Below are 17,659 nucleotides of genomic sequence, written 5' to 3'. Positions count from 1 at the left end.
CTGTGTTAAAAATTGTGCATACTGGACATACTGAAAATGTGCTTTGTAAGGGCTGTTATTTAAATATTTAATGATAATGCGTTCTCTAAATGATAAAAATCGTTTTGTAGACTTTAAAATGTGAGATCATTGTGCTTAATTGGCATCCTAAGGCCAGCACCAATGCAGTTACCGGCGTGTCAGTTAGTTCTTCCCTCTTCTTTATTAGCCTACCTCAGGTCTATCAAAATGGGCATGATGCTTGCATTTACCAAGATGTTTTCTGCTAATCGGATGTCAGTGGATTGTCAAAAGTGCAGTGACTGAACATTAGAATGGTGGATGGGGAAAAGTAGCCCAACTGCTATGGAATTATCTCCAAGTCATATAGGGCATAAATATAAATTATTATGTCCTTAGAGCTCAGAGGGGAGGTTTTAAATATAAATGCCTTGAGATTTTTAAGAGATATGGTACATACATCATCATAAGAACGTCTGAATTTTGAGCTTCGAGGTTTCACAGAGAATGAGGATAAATGGCATTAAACATGAGTGCAGAATTTTGCGTTAAAATAGTGATGTAATTCGATTGTGCAGATGTGATGTATGTACTCAATCACAGGGAGGCAGCTTGTCCCAGCTCTGATATCTCCCAGCTGGGGGACCCTAAGAAAGTTGCTTAATTTTTAAATGCCTCAGATCGCAATCCCTGAAATGGGGCGGGGTGGGGGGTGGTGGGTGGGGAGGTAGGGTTGCTAACTCATAGACTAATGCTTATTGATTGAATCTGAAATATATTTTTATTTCTTTATCAGTAAAATGATTTTTACATTTAATATTGTTAATACATTAATCTTGATAATAGCAAGGTACGGTAACAAATATACACCTCTTTTATTATTAAAAATAGACATTTGGTAAATGAATGCATACTAAAATTCTATTTTTTGTATTCTCTGTTTCTTCCGTGATTAGAAGAAACTCATGGAAGCCCAAGGTAATTCTTTAACTAAAAGCAGTAGCCAGATGATTTAGTAAGGGTTAGATAGGTCAGAATGTAGGAAGTGTGAAGCTAAAGCATTGTAAGTTGTATCTCCAGGACGTGGCGCAAGCATTCAGGAGAGTTTGTTGATGGGACAGATTCAAGGTGGCTGCAGTTTCTTTGATGCTCCTCAGGAGAGGTCAGATCCATGTCTCCTCCCCTTGAACCTAGCTAGGTCCTCATTGCTTTGACCGATGTGATGTAGTGGAAGTGATGCTGTGTTATGTACGAGGTCCAAGTTCTTAAGAAGATGTCAGCTTGGAATAGACTTTCTGGGAGCCCTGAGCTGCCGTGTAAAAAGTAGGAATATTCTGACACTGCCGTGAGGATGAAACCACCTGTAGGTCCTTCAGTTGACGCTCCGAACTGAGTCTAGACTTGTAACAGTCCTCACCAAGGGGCATACATGTGAGTGAAGGTGTCTTGCATCCTTGGGACCAGCTCTCTGCCAGCTACATACCACCAAGTGCCCTCATTCATCAGTGCCATACGGACCATATGAATTATCCAGCTGAGCCCTGCCCTGGTTCCTCACTGACCAAGTGAGATGTAATAGAATGCATGGGTGGGTTTAAGCTAATAACTTACAGGGGTAATTTGTTAGGTAGCAATAGGCAAGATTGGTTCCCCAAAAAATAACTTAATATGAAGAACCAAGAAGTCAAAAAAGCAGAAAATGATGGTAAAAATACCTGCAAAGATAATGATCCTACTACTCTCCCTATCAGATCATCCTCCTTAATATTACCGAGTCTGATCATTAGGTCAGAGAGCTAATATTTGAGAGAAAAGAACATTTACTCATTTTCCTCTGACATACATTTATAGCTCCATGCCAAAAATATATGTCAATTCTGATTACCGTTGTTAAAAATAATTACTTAGTTTTTACCTATTATGCAGGAATTTATCATGTAATAGCTGATTCAAATACAAGGTAGACCATTTTGGTGTGGAGACAAAGGGGCTATTACAGGTCAATGAGCATGCAGTAAACCCATTTATGAGTAAAGTATAGTGTTTATAAACAAAGAAGAAGTTAATTGATTTGGGCTCCATCAGATTTGTAAACATATAGGATACTTCATTTTAAGATGAGGGAAAAGTTGAGCTTCAGAGCTAGAATTTGTACTTTTTTCTCAAGGCTCGTATTCCAACACGTTTGACAAGAATGCTATAGCAGCCTGGTTGCCTCACATGGCCTTTGATGTCAATGGAAACTGTGCCCTTCAAAGATGAGCATGTCATTTAGAACCTTTGTGGGAGGAGTTGGACCTGCAAGAAAGGAATGGTGTGTTGAAGACCTAATGATGTCTTTCAAAAATTGCTAACCAAATTTTGTGCTTCCAGAGCAGCATGAAAGAAATATTTTTGTTTATAGAAGAGAGCTTGTGCTTTCAAGTTAAAAGTATTGCTCTGTTAGAGCACTTGCTCTGCTAAACCTTCTACATTATTAATAAAAATGTGTTGCAGTGTGACTCAATGCTTATAAAAGTGTCTCCATGTACACGTTTAGAGATATTCTTCATTCTGACTTAAAATTCCTTGCAGAGATTCCTTATTTTGTTTTGTTTTCCTTTTCGTGCTCTTGGCTGCTAATCTTTTGACTACTTTTCAGTCCTTCAGCATACTTTACCAGAGGGTGGTCAGTGAGAATAGGAGAGGGCAAAACACAAAGCAATTAATTTAACGTTTCTGCTAAAACAGTTTTAATGGAGTATAATACTGAAATCAACAACAATAAGGGCTCTTAATTACATTCACATTTTACTTACCCATATAGCCAACAGTCAACTATATTAATTTCCCTTTAATTTCATGGATTTGTAAAAAAAAATCAATACACAATAGATTCTTCTTTGTATAATTTGCATTTAACATAGTATCTGGATCACAGTGGATACTTAATTATATTTGCTAAATAAAATTATTAAAATCACCCATTTTTGTTAAAATGTTTTAGAGTCACTAAAGGAGAGGCAATATATGAAAAAAATGTTCCGACTTTATGAGATACACTTGACATATAGCATTGTGTATGTTTAAGGCAATATATGAAAAAAATGTTCCGACTTTATGAGATACACTTGACATATAGCATTGTATATGTTTAAGGTGTTGGTTTGATACACTTGTATATTGCAAAATGATTACCACCAAAGTGTTAGCTAATACCTCCAATCACATCACATTGTTACCATTTATTTTTTGTGGTGAAAACATTTGAGATTTACTCTCAGCAACTTTCAAGTGTATAATACAATATTATTAACTATAGTCACCATGCTGTACATTAGATCACCTGAACTTATTTTTCTGAAAAATGGAAGTTTGTATACTTTGACCAACATCTCCCCATTTTCCTCACCCCCCAGCCCCTGGTGACCATAATTCTATTCTGTTTCTATGAGTTTGGCTTTCTTAGATTCCACATATCATATAGTATTTGTCTTTCTCTGTCTGACTTTTTCACTTAACATAATGCCCTCAAGGTCCATCCAATATTGCCACAGATGGCAGAATTTCCCTTTTTCTTATAGCTGAATAACATTCCATTGTATGTATATACCACATCTTCTTTATCCATTCGTCTGTTGATGGACACCTAGGTTGTTTCCAACTCTCAGCTATTGTGAGTAATGCTGAAGTGAACATGGGAGTGCAGCTGTTTGAGATCCTGATTTCATTTCCTTTGATACAGACCTAGAAGTGGGATCTGGATCATATGATATTTGTCTTTTTAATTTTTTGAGGAACCTCCATACTGTTTTCCATAGTGGCTGCACCAATTTACATTCCTACTAACAAACAGTGCAAAAGGGTTCAATATGTCCTTATTGATTTTTTATCCGGATGATCTATCAATGGCTGAAAGGAGGGTTGTGAAGTTACCTACTGTTATAGTATTGTCTCTCTCTTCGGATTTGTTACTATTTGCTTAATATATTCAGGTGCTCCAATGTGGAGTGCAGATACTTAAACTGCTGTATCTTCTTGATGAATTGACCCCTTTATCATTCTCTTACGACATTCTCTGTCTCTTCTTACCATTTTTGGCTTCAAGTCTATTTTGTGTGATATAAGAATAGCTACCCCTGCTTTCTTTCAGCTTTTACTTGCATGGAGTAACTTCATTCATCCCTTCGCTTTGAGTCTATGCGCGCCCTTGAAGCTGAAGTGAGCGTCTTACAGGCAGCATATAGGTGGGTCTTGTTTTTTAAATTAATCTAGCTGCTCTATGTCTTTTGATTGGAAAATTCAATCCATTTACATTTAAAGTAATTATTGATAGGTAAGGACTCACTAATGCATCTTATTAATTGTTTTCTCGCTGTTTTGTTGTTCCCTTGTTCCTTTCTTCCTCTCTTTTTGCTCCTTTCTTTGTGAATTGGTGACTTGCTGTAATTGTTTTCTTTGATTCCCTTCTCTTTATCTTTTTTGAATCTACTGTAGATTTTTGCTTTGTGGTTACCATGAGGCTTCCATAAAATATCTTAGATATGACCATCTATTTTATGCTAACAGCTTTACCTCAGTTGCGTGCAAAAACTCCGTCCTTTGACTCCCCCCCACTTTTATGTTTTTGATGTCACAATTCAGCTCTTTTTATATTGTGTTGATGAACAGATTATTGTAGCTGTACATTTTCAGTATTTTTGTCCTTTAACCTTTATAAAAGGTTAACTAGAGTTAAGTGTTTAATACTGCATCATATTACAGAATTAGAGTATTCTGAATCTGCTCTATATAATACTTAACCTTTACCAGTGTGTTGTATTTTTTTTCCACATGTTTTTATGTTACTAATTAGCACCTTTCATTTTCAGCTTGAAGAACACCATTCAGCATTTCTTGAAAGGCAAGCCTAGTGGTGATGAATTCTCTGAGCTTTTGTTAGTCTGGGAAGGTCTTCATCCCTCCTTCATTCCTGAAGGACAGCTTTCCTGGGTGAAGTGCTCTTCACTGGCAGTGTTTTTCTTTCAGCGCTTTGAGTGTATCATCCCGTGATCTCCTGGCTTGGGGGGTTTCTGCTGAGAAATCTGCAGATAAAATTATGGGGTTCCCTTGTAAGTTACAAGCTTTCTTTCTCATGCTGCTTTTAAGATTTTTCTCTTTGTCTCTGATTTCTGACAGTTTTATTACAAGGTACCTTGGAGAGAATCTCTTTAAGTTGATTTTGGTGGGTGACCTGTGAGCGTCATGAACTTGGATGTCCAGATCTCTCTCCAGATTTGGGAAGTTCTCAGCCATTATTTCTTTAAGTAGCTTTCTGCCCCCTTCTCTCTCTCTCTTCTCCTTCTGGAACTCCAATGATTTGCATACTTGTTCTTTTGCTGGTGTCCCACAGATCACATAGGATTTCTTCACTCTTTCCTTCATTTTTCTTTGTCCCCCTCTGACTGGATAATTTCAAAGTTCCTGTCTTCAATCTCACAGAGTCTTTCTTCTGCTCCACCAAGTCTGCTGGTGGTGCTCTCTATTGCATTTTCATTGCATTCATTGTACTCATTAGTTCCAGAATTTTTGGATGTGATTTCTGTATCTTTGTTAAGCTTCTTGTTTTATTCATGTATTGTTTTCCTGACTTCATTGAATTGCCTTTTTGTGTTCTGTTTTGTTTGTTTGTTTTTGTAGCTCATTGAGTTTCCTTCAAACAGCGATCCTGAATTTTTAATTGGGTAAATCACAGATCTCCATATTTTTGTCTTCAGTTCCCAGAAAGTTATTGTGGTCTTTTTGTAGTTTCATGTTACCTTGATTTTTTAAATGTTCTGTGATGTTTTGCATTGCTGTCTTTGCATTTGAAGTAGCAGTCACCTTTTCAAGTCTTTACCGACTGCCTTCGGGAGAAAGATAACTTCTGTTAACCCTGCTAGAGACTCTGTGGCTACCTCAGACCTTCTATGGGTACACCTGCTCCATCTTCTTGCTCCCTTTGTGGCAGAATTATTAAGCTTGTGTGCCTTCTTTGGATCTTGCAACACACCAGCCTGAGTGCTGACAGCCTCTCTTCGTTTTCCTAAAGGAGGTGCTAAAGCTCAAGTTTGTAATCTCTCCCTGGCCTGAAGATTCAGATGATTTTATCTGTGTGCTCGTTGGCCACGTGCCAAAGCCCATTCTTGCTGCCACCACCAGGAGCGTGCACAGAGAGCTGGCCACAGGGCATAGTGGATCTGTGGGGGAGGCTTCTTGATTGACTCTGCAATGCAGATGGTAAAACCTGTATCCCATTAATGTTTCCTGAGAGTCCTATCTGCCCTCCTCCCACCTCTTCTGGTCTCATCAGGGAGCTCATGATTCAGTTCTCCGGACGGGGCAGGAAGGAAATGAGCCCCTTTGGCAGCATCCCATATATCTGGGAAAGCTCCCTCCTACACTCTCCCTTTTTCCTGTAGGAGAAATCATGGTCAGAGGAAGATCTCTTTTATCCCTAAACTGTGCCACCTTTGGGGAGGGGTGATGTGGAAAAAGTCAAACCTCTTACACACTCCAGTACATCCAAATCAACTTATTTGCTCCAGCAGTGTGCTGGAGCTTCTCTGGAAACCTGGCCCTCCAAGAAGACTCTCTTTCATAGGTGATTCTAGGTCACTGTGCTCCAGGGACTCCTGGACCATGGCTGAGAGGGGCTGGAGCCAGGATATGGGCCACTGCAGGGTCCCTAGCCGGGACGGAGGTCTGTATGCTTGTTACCTGTTGTAACTCGTCCCAGGTCCCTTGTAATTCCTCTGGACCTCACAGATCCCTCAAAGGTATTTTAGTCTGTGGATGGAGGCCCAATTTTTGTTGTTGGGGGAAGGCAAAAACAAGGGACGTTATGCCAGCACGATGCTGACGTCATTCTCTGAACTATTAATAAAGTTTTAATATCCATCCAGTGAAGCTGTCAACCATGTGGCAAAGAGAATTTAGGTATATTAGTTTCAAAGGTATGGGCATAAAGTTGGAATTTCAAGATTTTTCAGAAATGGTAATTTAAAAGAAATTTTGAGATTTTGTGAGTACGCGTCGTCCTTTGAAAAGGACAATTATTACTGACAGTTTGAGAAAACGTCTGCAGCAGGGGATCCTACAGTTGTGAAAAATGTCGTAAGTTTTTCATGCTCCCAGTTCTTTTGTCACAGAGTATTATCATATTTTCTGCTTAGAAAGTGTTTTTGGCTGAAATAGGCTAAATTCTCTCTTGCATGTAGGCACACTGGAAAAGTGACAGGTAGCTGTCAGAGCCCTCTTTGAAAATATGTATTTATATAAGGATATTCACAATAATACGGTAACTGTGGTGACATAGGAGACAAAGTAACATAATTAGTTATAATTTCTCAAAAATGTATTTGCCATTTTATTTGTACAGTTTTTTATCTGAAATATAATGGGCAGATATATAGAGGACAAAATCAATGAAATGAAATTTAGAGATAGATAAGTTCCCTCTTCAATAAAATACTTTAATGATGAACTTGAAAATACAAATATTAAGAGTCACTTTGCACTTGCAGGTAACTATTCTATGAAATTTAAGGTTATATATCTCAAATGATGGTAACTGACTGAATACCCACATTTCACATTCCTCTCAAATCTTAACATTTTTAACTAAGGCCTTCAAGTTAGTATATCCCAGTAAAAACCTTTTATATTTAAAAATTTGTTTTTATTGTGTTAATATGTATATAACATAAAATTTACCATTTTAACAATTTTAAGTGTACAGTTCAATTATATTAAGTACATTTACATTGTCATGCAACCCTCAACTGTATCCGTCTCCAGAACATTTTTATCTTAGCAAACTGAAACTGTCGTATCCATTAAACACGTATTCCCTGTTCTCCACCCTCTTCAACCCCTAGTAACCACCATTCTACCTTCTGTCTGAATTTGTATGAAATTTGTATGAATTTGACTACTTTACATAACCTCATATAAGAGGAATCATACAGTGTTTTCCTTTTGTAACTGACTTCACTTAGCTTAATGTCTTCATGATTTATCCATGTTGTAGCATGTGTCAGAATTTTCTTCTTTTTGAGGCTGAATAACATTTCATTTTGTGTATAAACCACATTTTGTTTGTCCATTCAATTGTCAATGAACCCTGGAGTTGCTTCCACCATTTGGCTCTTATTAACAATGCTTCTACGAACATGGGTGTGTAAATACCTGTTTGAATCCCTGCTTTCAATCCTCTTAAATATATAGCCATAGTGAAATTGGTGGATCATATGGGAATTTTATGTTTAATTTTTTGAGGAATTTCCATACAGTTTTCCACAGAGGCTGTACCATTTTACATTCCCACCAGCAATACGCACAGTTCCAATTTTTCCACATCATCACCAACATTTATGTATGTATGTATGTATGTATGTATTTAATAGCATCCTAACAGGTGTGAGGTGGTATCTCCTTGTGGTCTTGATTTGCTTTTCTCTTATGGTTAATGATGTGAGCATCTTTTCATGTGCTTATTGGCCACTTGTATGTCTTCTTGGAGAAATGTCTGTTCAAATACTTTGCCCCCTTTTTAATCAGGTTGTTTGCTTTTTGTTTTGAGTTATAAGCATTCTCTCTAAATTCTGGATATTAATTATTGGATACATGATTTGCACATATTTTCTCCTATTCCTTGGGTTGTCTTTTCACTTTTTTAATAGTATTCTTTGATGTACTAAAGTTTTTAATTATGGTGAAATCTAATTTATCTATTTTTCTTTTGTTGTCTCTGATTTTAGTGTCATATCCAAGATGTCATTGCCAAAGCTTAGGTCATGGAGCATTTCCCCTATGATATTTTTTCTAAGACTTTTTTAGCCTTTATCCTTAGGCCTTTGATCCATTTTGAGTTAATTTTTGTATGTGGTCTTTTGTAAGAGTCCGACTTCATTATTTTCCATATGGATGTTCAGTTTTCCCAGCACCATTTGTTGAAAAGACTATCCTCTCCTCGTTAAATGATCTTGGCATGCTTGACTAAAATTATTTGCCCATATATGTGAGTTTATTTCTGAGGTTTATATTCTATTCCATTGTTCTGTAGGTCTGTTATTATGCCAGTACCACACTGTATTGATTGCTGGAGATTTGTACGTTTTTAAGTCAGGAAGTATGAGACCGCTAGGCTTGCTCTTCTTCCTCAAGATTGTTTTGGCTGTTAAGGATCCCTTGAGATTCCATATGAATTTTAGAATGGATTTTCCTATGTCTGCAAAAAATATCCTTGATATTTTGAGCAAAAATAAGGTACGATCTGGTAGAAAGAAATTAAGCGTTTTAACTTTATTTTTCTTGAGCAATAGGTCATGAGATTCTTCCTACCTGAACAGAAAATGTTAATATATATAATTCTTCCCATCAAGTGACTGAAATATAGATTTTAGTTACTGGCTTTTGTCTCCAACTGTGCATCTAAAATAGTTCTACTCTGGGTCTGGGGGGACAGAATGCTAAGTGGACTGAGAACTTAGGAGCCTTTAAGTTGCTTTTTACCTTTGCTGTTTTTCCACACTGACTGCTAGGAATAAAAGAATATGTGACTAGCTAGTAGCCAAGCAGTGCTATGGAAAATACAGCCCAATCTGAGAGATATTAAATTTACTTTTTAAAGAATTCTCATATTGTAACAGCCTTTTGTTTCAATATACTATGCAGTGAATCCACAGAAAATCAATTATAGAGACTCCTAACATTTTTCTCAAATCTCCCTTGTAAAGCTAGTTGAGGAGACCAGACCTCATGGGTACAGATGTCCTCTCCTCATTTTCCTTTTTTTTCCCTCTTTCCAAATATTTAATTTTGAATTTGTTTTAGACAATCTTTCAGAATCACAAACTATTAGAACTAGAAGTCACCTTAGTAAGTGTTTATTCTAACTACCTCTTAACTTATTTAAGAAGTTAAAACAGTACACATTTTCCAGTATTATTTCCTCTGCTCTGAGAGAAACTTCTTAGGCCCTCATTATTTCAAATCAAATTTACAACATACCTTTTGTGCCAGTTTGTGCATTTGTGTTTTGTATGTGTCACCCCTGTCTTGCTATATAAGATGGAAGGTCCGGAAGGATGTGAGTTACAGCCTTGAGGGCCTCAGCTTTCCTTTGGTCTTACTTAGTGCTCAGTAAATGTTACTGTTCGACTGACTCCTAATTAATGAAATGTAATTAATGGAAAATGGAAAAAGACCCTCCATATTAGTAGAATGTGACTTCTAAATGGTTTTGACCTCTGGAGAAAGGGCAAATTAGAGGTTGTTTGTCTTTTTGACTATTCTAATCTCAACATAGCTATACCCATTAGACCTGATAAGACAGTAGAAAATTTCACTGCTTACTGAGCTCCTGAGCTATAATTGGGGCACAAATGGAATCATCTTTTCATAGACATGCCTTAGTATTGCAGAACCTGGTTAAAACAATTAAAACAATTCACAAAAAGGCTTATTGTTTCCAGGAAATATTTGCATCCACAAAGGTAAACTTCTAAAGACAAATCAAACTTCTGTAGCACAAAGGACTAAAATGATACACAAGGTATCCCTACTGCACAGCATATAAATATTAGGTAATATATACATAACTGATTCAAAAGATAAATAGCCATGCAAAAAACAAAACCCAGTAAATCTCCCGAAATCAAAACCCAGATTTCAGGAGAGCCTTTTAGAGATGAGCAACAGTTTACATCTCATTAACGGGATAAAGGAGAAAAATCTGACGTTTCAATAAATTCATAAAAGGCATTTGACAAAATCTAACACTTCTTCATGAAAAAAACAATCAGTGAGGGCTTCCCTGGTGGCGCAGTGGTTGAGAGTCCGCCTGCCGATGCAGGGGACGCGGGTTGTGCCCCAGTCCGGGAAGATCTCACATGCCGCGGAGCGGCTGGACCCGTGAGCCATGGCCGCTGGGCCTGCGCGTCCGGAGCCTGTGCTCCGCAACAGGAGAGGTCACAACAGTGAGAGGCCCGTGTACGGCAAAAAAAAAAAAAAAAAAACAATCAGCGAAGTGGGGTTAGAAGGGAATTTCTTCAGTTGGATAAAGGGAAGCTATACAAAACAATAGCTAACGTCATAATTAATGTCGAAATACTGATCACTTTCAACTAAGACTGGGTACAAGGCACGGATGCTTACTTGTACTGGAGATCCTAGCCAGTGAAATTAAGAAAGAAAAAGAAATAAAAGGCATTAAGATCAGAAAGGAAGAAATGAAATATTTTTATTTGCAGATGACATGATTATGTCCATAAAAATATCCAAAGAAATAAAAAAAAAAAATCTTACTAGAGCTAACAAGTGAATTTAGCAAGGTTCAGAATTGAAGCCCAATATACAAAATAAATTTGTTTCTGTATATAAAGAAAGGAATAAAATTTAAAAATACTACTTACATTAGAATAAAAAATCAAAATATACTCAAGAATATATATAGTAAAATATGTGCATCACCTTGGCATTAAAAAGCATATACTGCAGGGAAAAATTAAATAAAATCTTAGTAAATAGAGAGATATAACATGTTCATGGGTCAAATGCTTAATATATTGCTAGGGTGTAAGTCCTCTCTAAATTAGTCTATAGGTACAATGTAACACAGCAAGCTTTTGTTTTGGGGTCAGAAATTGAGAAATGGATTCTAAAATATATATGGAAGTGCAGAAGGGCTAGAAGAAATAAAATCATCTTGATAAAGTAGAAAATTGGAAGAATTACCATACCTAATTTCATGACAATATAAAACTGCAAGTCGGACTATGTGATATCAGTGTAAGGACAGATGAATAGGTCAATGGAAAAGAACAGAGACCAATAATAGCCTCCTACTAATATGATCAGTTAATTTTTGCAAAGTCACCAAAGACATTAAATGGAGATAAGAATTATTTTCAATAAAGAGTGCTGAAACGACTAGAAAATTGTATGGAAAAAAATGGTGTTTTGCACCGTACACTAAAATTATTTGAGATTGATTTTAGTCCAAACTTTAAATGTAAAACTCAACCCTAAATATAAAACTCACATCTTCAGATATAAACATAACACATTTATGTCTTTGGGATGTCCAAAAAAAGAACCATAAAAGAAAAAAATTTGTAAATTGGATTTTATCGAAATTGAACATTTCTGTTTATTAAAAAAATATGATTAAGAAAATGGATATACAAATTACAGGCTAGGAGAAAGTATTTGCAGTGTATATATCTGACCAAGGAATTGCATCAAAAATGTACAAGGAACCTTTAAAGATAAAGAATAGGAACCCAATTAAAAATTACAAAAACACTTGAAAGTTTACAAAGGGATATTATACAACTGACCAATAAATACATAAAAAGGTCCTCAGCATCATTAATCATCACTGAAATGCAAATTTAAACCAAAAGATATCTTTATATTCTGACCAAAAATGGCTTAATAAAGGCTGACAAGACCAGATATCAGCAAGAATGTGAAACAAGCATGACTCTCGTTTTCCACAGGTGATAATGTACAATGATACAACTTCTTGTAGAATACTGTTTGACAGTTTCTTGTAAAATTAAACTTTCCCCTACAGCCCAGCAATTCCACTCCTAGGTATTTACACAAGAAAATTAAAACATACGTCTACAAAAAGAATTGAATGAGAATGTCCATAGCCGCTGTGTTTATAATAGCCAAAATGTGAAATGTCAAATGTCCATCAACATATAAAGTAATTACGGCATATTTATATTATGGATGTGTGCTTAGCAATAAAAAGCAATGAACTACTGATAAATATAGAACATGGATCAATCTCCAAACAATTATTTTGACCAAATGGAAGCCAGTCACAAAAGTGTACAGACTATATGATTCCATTTGTAAGAAATTATAGGACAGGCAGCACTCATTTTTTCATTTGTGGTGATGGACATCATAATGGTGGCTGACTCTACAGGTACCATTTGACTTATTGGGAGCACAGAGGAACTTTCTGTGGTGATAGAATTATTTTGCTCTATCATGATTAGAGTGTGGATTTCCTCCTGCCAGGTCTCAGCAAACTTCCTGAGATCTGTGCGTTTCGTTATATGTACATTAAGCTTCAATAAAAAAGATTAAGAAATTGAATTATGGATCCAGATCAGCATATATTAAAAATTAACTCACATGAGGTGAATCAAAGGAAAATTATAAGGTAATATTAAAGACAAAGAGAAAAATCTTAAAAGAAACCAGAGAGAAGAGACAGATGACCAGTAAAAGAAAACGATTAGACTGACAGCAGAGAAAATAGCAGTCAATCTAGAAATCTAGAATTTTATTTCCAGAGTAACTATGATTCAAAGGGCAAATAGAGACATTTTCCAGATAAAATTCGGAATTCTTACTGATAAACTGCAAAGTGCAGAAAATTCTAAAATTGATTAAACCCATAAGGAACGAAGGGCATGGAGCCACGAGAAATCTCTCACTGGGTTCCCTGGAATGTGATGGAGAGAGCAGGTTCCTCCAGGGCACTCTGTGGTCCTCATCTGTGTGCAGAGCTCCAGCACCTGGACTTGACCTTTGTGTCAGCTGTGGAGTTCACTTCCATCCAGCGCTGGAGCTCTTCCCCAGGAGCTGCTGCAGGTTTGGGGTTTGGTTGCTACAGTGGTGTGGCTGCAGCCCGAGGTGCAGCTGGCTACATGGTTGGGAGCAGAAAGGAGGCACAGGGTGGGAGCGGAGGAGGTTTTACGGGCTGCAACTTCTAGAGGCAACTCTGAACCTTTCTTTTCACATGGATTCTTCCCCCTGTTTGTGGCAGAAATACCTTTTTTAGTGGTATTTATATTAGCCATCGAATAACTGCTCTGATAACGTGTGAGGATCCTGAAAATTAGAGCTCTGTCATTATTTTGAAATACTCGACATGGAGAAGTTCAGTGTGGTTTAAAATCTTTTCTTGTTGCAAGAAATTTCAATATGACCCTTGTCGCTGAAAGAAACAGAAGTGTGGTTAAGTTCTTTAAATGTAGTTCCAACTATTGTACATTTTTGAAGTTTTGGAAAAGTAGCTTTACATTTTTACCACGCATTTTGTGTGAATAGAGTTTCTGGTCAAAGGTGACTTCAAAAATTTGAAGAGATCATCATTAAAAGGTCTTGTTCAGGAAGTGCATACAGATATTTCAGGCATCAAATCTGATGTTGAAATATATATCCAAAGTACCTTCAAGATTCTCATGTATAGATTTGAAAAATATTTGGAAATTTTATACATATTTTATATTTAATGTCTTCCCCAGAACTTCCCCAACACATACTAATTCTTCCTGTTATAGCTATATAATAAGAAAATGTAATGAGGTTCTGAACCAAGTATGAACCAAGCTCCATAAAGATGCTCCTGAATTCCTCTAGTTTACCTGAGTGTAGCAAATAAATATTTCCATTTTCTCAATATATCATGATGTAAAAATGTAAGGAGGCCTACATTAGAGTATATGAATATACAGATTTTTTTCAAGTATATATTGGACATTTAAAATCTGTCTCCATAATAGAACAAAAGAGGAAGAAAATAATAAATGTAACTCAGAAAATAACAGAAAGTGAAGATACAGTATTGGTGAGTGTGATAGGCAGCATGGTCCCCAAATATGTCCATGCCCTAATCCCTGCAATATCTTATTACCATATTCTACAGGGACTTTGCAGATATTATTAAGGGTTACAGACCTTAAAATAGGGAGCTTATCCTGGATTATCTGGGTGAGCCCAATCTAATCACACAAGCCCTTGAAAGCAGAAAATTTCCTCTGGCTGGAATCAGAGAGAGGGAGTAGAAGGAAAAGTCAGAGATTTGAACCATGAGAAGGGCCCAGCCCACTCTTGCTGGAGAGGGACCACAGGGAACACAACCAGAGGTGTGCGCGGGCTATAGGAACAGAGTCCATCTCCTACCTGACAGCCAGCAAAAAAACAGGACTTCAGTCCTATGTCTGTAAGGAGCTGAGTTCTGCCAACAAACTGAATGAGCTTGGAAGTGGATTCTTCCCCTGGAGAGTCCAGAAATTTACACAGCCCTGCTGATTGATTTTGATATTTACTTTCCCAGTGATTTCATGGATTGAGTGGTTCATCTTCTCTTCACTGATCTACGAATATGCCTAGTTCTGGGCTTGCCCCCCTAGTCCAGGGTGTAGCTGTGAATTCAGGTCTGGTCCCAATTCACTGAATGTTCCCAGGCTCTCCAGCATCTAGACACATAGTAGAATTGCAGCTTCTGGCCCTTCTGGTGGAACGGGATTGTGGGATTCGTTTTGTCTAATGAATTATGAGCAAAAGTGATCGTTTGACTGTCAGTGAGAAACCATCCAGGGCCAGCGATGTTCCAGTTAGTGGCTGCTTGGGATCTGGGTCCCAGAATAAGACAGTGCAGAGCAGAACACTCAGCAAACCCGAGAGGGACATGTAGCTTGTAAAAGAAATAAAAATCAGTAAAATCATTGAAGAGCAATTTCAGAGCTTTCCTCCTCTTCTGCATGAAATTGAAATTCCTTCCACATCCTAAGTGGTACAAGAACCTGCACTTTACTTTAAACAATTAAAGATTGTGAACGTTACAGTTTGTTCTTCTGTCCCCCGAGGAGCACCAAATGGCACTCTGAATGCCATTAATGTAATATGCAAATGATCTCTCGGGCACCTCTTCTCAGTTTGCGGTAACCTTGTCAATCAGCCTGTTGGCTGTAATGAGCGATCTGATGATGGTGAGCCCGGTTGCTGAGAAGGTCGCTCAAAACCTTGATTGCCCCTTCTTTGCTTAGGCCTGCATGACAACATTTGATGGAAAAGGAAAGAGCTTTGACACTTATCTGAAATCACCAGAGTGCTAATTAAGGACTATACAGAGATCTTACTGGGATAGTTCCTCAGACACAAATAAAGAGAAGCCATCCTTTCAACTGAGCTGTCTGAATATTTAAACGTTATTATAGAGATACGATTTCAGAATCTTCTCCAAGTGGGGTTGAGGAGGGATGCTAGATCATACAGTTTCATATTTAAATTTTAGAAACGTTATTTCAGCATGATAAGAAACATTACTGTATGACTGTATTTTGAAAACTGATGTTCTGTTAATATCCTTGTGCTCTGAGAGACTTTCAATCCGTTTAGATGAAAAAGGAAATGCTGATTTATTGTAACTACGTAACTAGGTGGAGAGATAGGAAAACTTTCTTTAAATGTCATTGAAGAATTCCTGAGAGTAGAAATGAGAGAAACGTAAGAAAGCATGGGAGCATTTAGATAAAAGTTTGTTAGCAACTTAAAACAGTTTTTTTATTGAAGTATAGTTGATTTACAATGTTGTGTTAGTTTCAGGTGTACAGCACAGTGAGTCAGTTATACATATATTGATACATACATACATCTGTATCTATATCTATTCTTTTTCAGATTCTTTTCCATTATAGGTTATTACAAAATATTGAATATAGTTCCCTCTGCTATACAGTATGTCCTTGTTGTTTATCTGTTTTATATATAGTAGTGTGTATCTGTTAATCCGAAACTCCTAATTTATCTCTTCTTCCCCTGGTGCCCCCATTTCCCCTTTGGTAATCATAAGTTTGTTTTCTATGTGAGTCTATTTCTCGTTCTGTAAATAAGTTCTTTTGTACCACTTTTTTAGATTCCACATATAAGTGATATGATATTTGTCTCTCTCTGTCTGATTTACTTCGCTTAGTTTGATAACGTCTAGATCCATCCACATTGCTGCAAATGGCATTATTTCATTCTTTAATGGCTGAGTACTATTCCATTGTATACGTGTACCACATCTTCTTTATCCATCCATCTGCTGATGGACACTTATGTTGCTTCCATGTCTTGGCTGTTGTGAATAGTGCTGCAATGAACACTGGGGTGCATGTATCTTTCTGAATTAGAGTTTTTGGCTAGAAACTTTTAAACGGGGTTTTTTGTTTTTTGTTTTCTGCAAGAATAATTATGAGTAGGAAATTTCCCAAGAGAAGGACTTTTGTTGTGAAACAGAATTACTGGTGACCTTGGATGTCTGATGTGAGCAAAGCACTCTAATAGTTGCTGTGCGTGGATGAAAAATAAATAGAAGACACAATCTTTGTCCCATGTGGTGTACATGTTGGGCTGTGTGTGCGTATTTATCTACTGAGCACGTTTGATTTAGTGGTTTTAGCTGGTCTAAAAAGTCCCATCTAAGACACAGGCTTGTATTGAGGGTGTTTTCCAGACCATACCCAGGAAGCTGAATGGATGCGGGCCATCCTATCTGTATCCCCCCCCAGCGTTGTTTCGTGGTCTTCAAGCAGAGTAAGAAACAGCTAGCAACTGGCTAAAATGTGAAGCTTATCCAATCTGATGGTTTGAGGAGGATACTAGTTCGTTTACCTATCAGGAAAACTGTCAGCGATCGAGGTCAAGTGACCGTGACAGTGAAGTGAAGTAATAACGATGACCATGATTTCAGATGAGGCCCAGAGAGACCCCACGGCTACCAGGTGGCGGGACGGTCCAACCGCCTGCCCTTCACCACTGCATAACGCTCTCTTCCACCCAGATCAGACAGAAAGGCATAAGCTGTAGGTTTTAAAGCAGTGATTCGAGTCTCTCCCTCCTGAAAATTCAACGTAAATACCTT

The sequence above is a fragment of the Phocoena sinus genome, chromosome 14 (genome assembly GCF_008692025.1).
Source record: "Phocoena sinus isolate mPhoSin1 chromosome 14, mPhoSin1.pri, whole genome shotgun sequence".
NCBI classification, from domain to species: domain Eukaryota; kingdom Metazoa; phylum Chordata; class Mammalia; order Artiodactyla; family Phocoenidae; genus Phocoena; species Phocoena sinus.
This window is presented reverse-complemented; position numbering follows the sequence as displayed.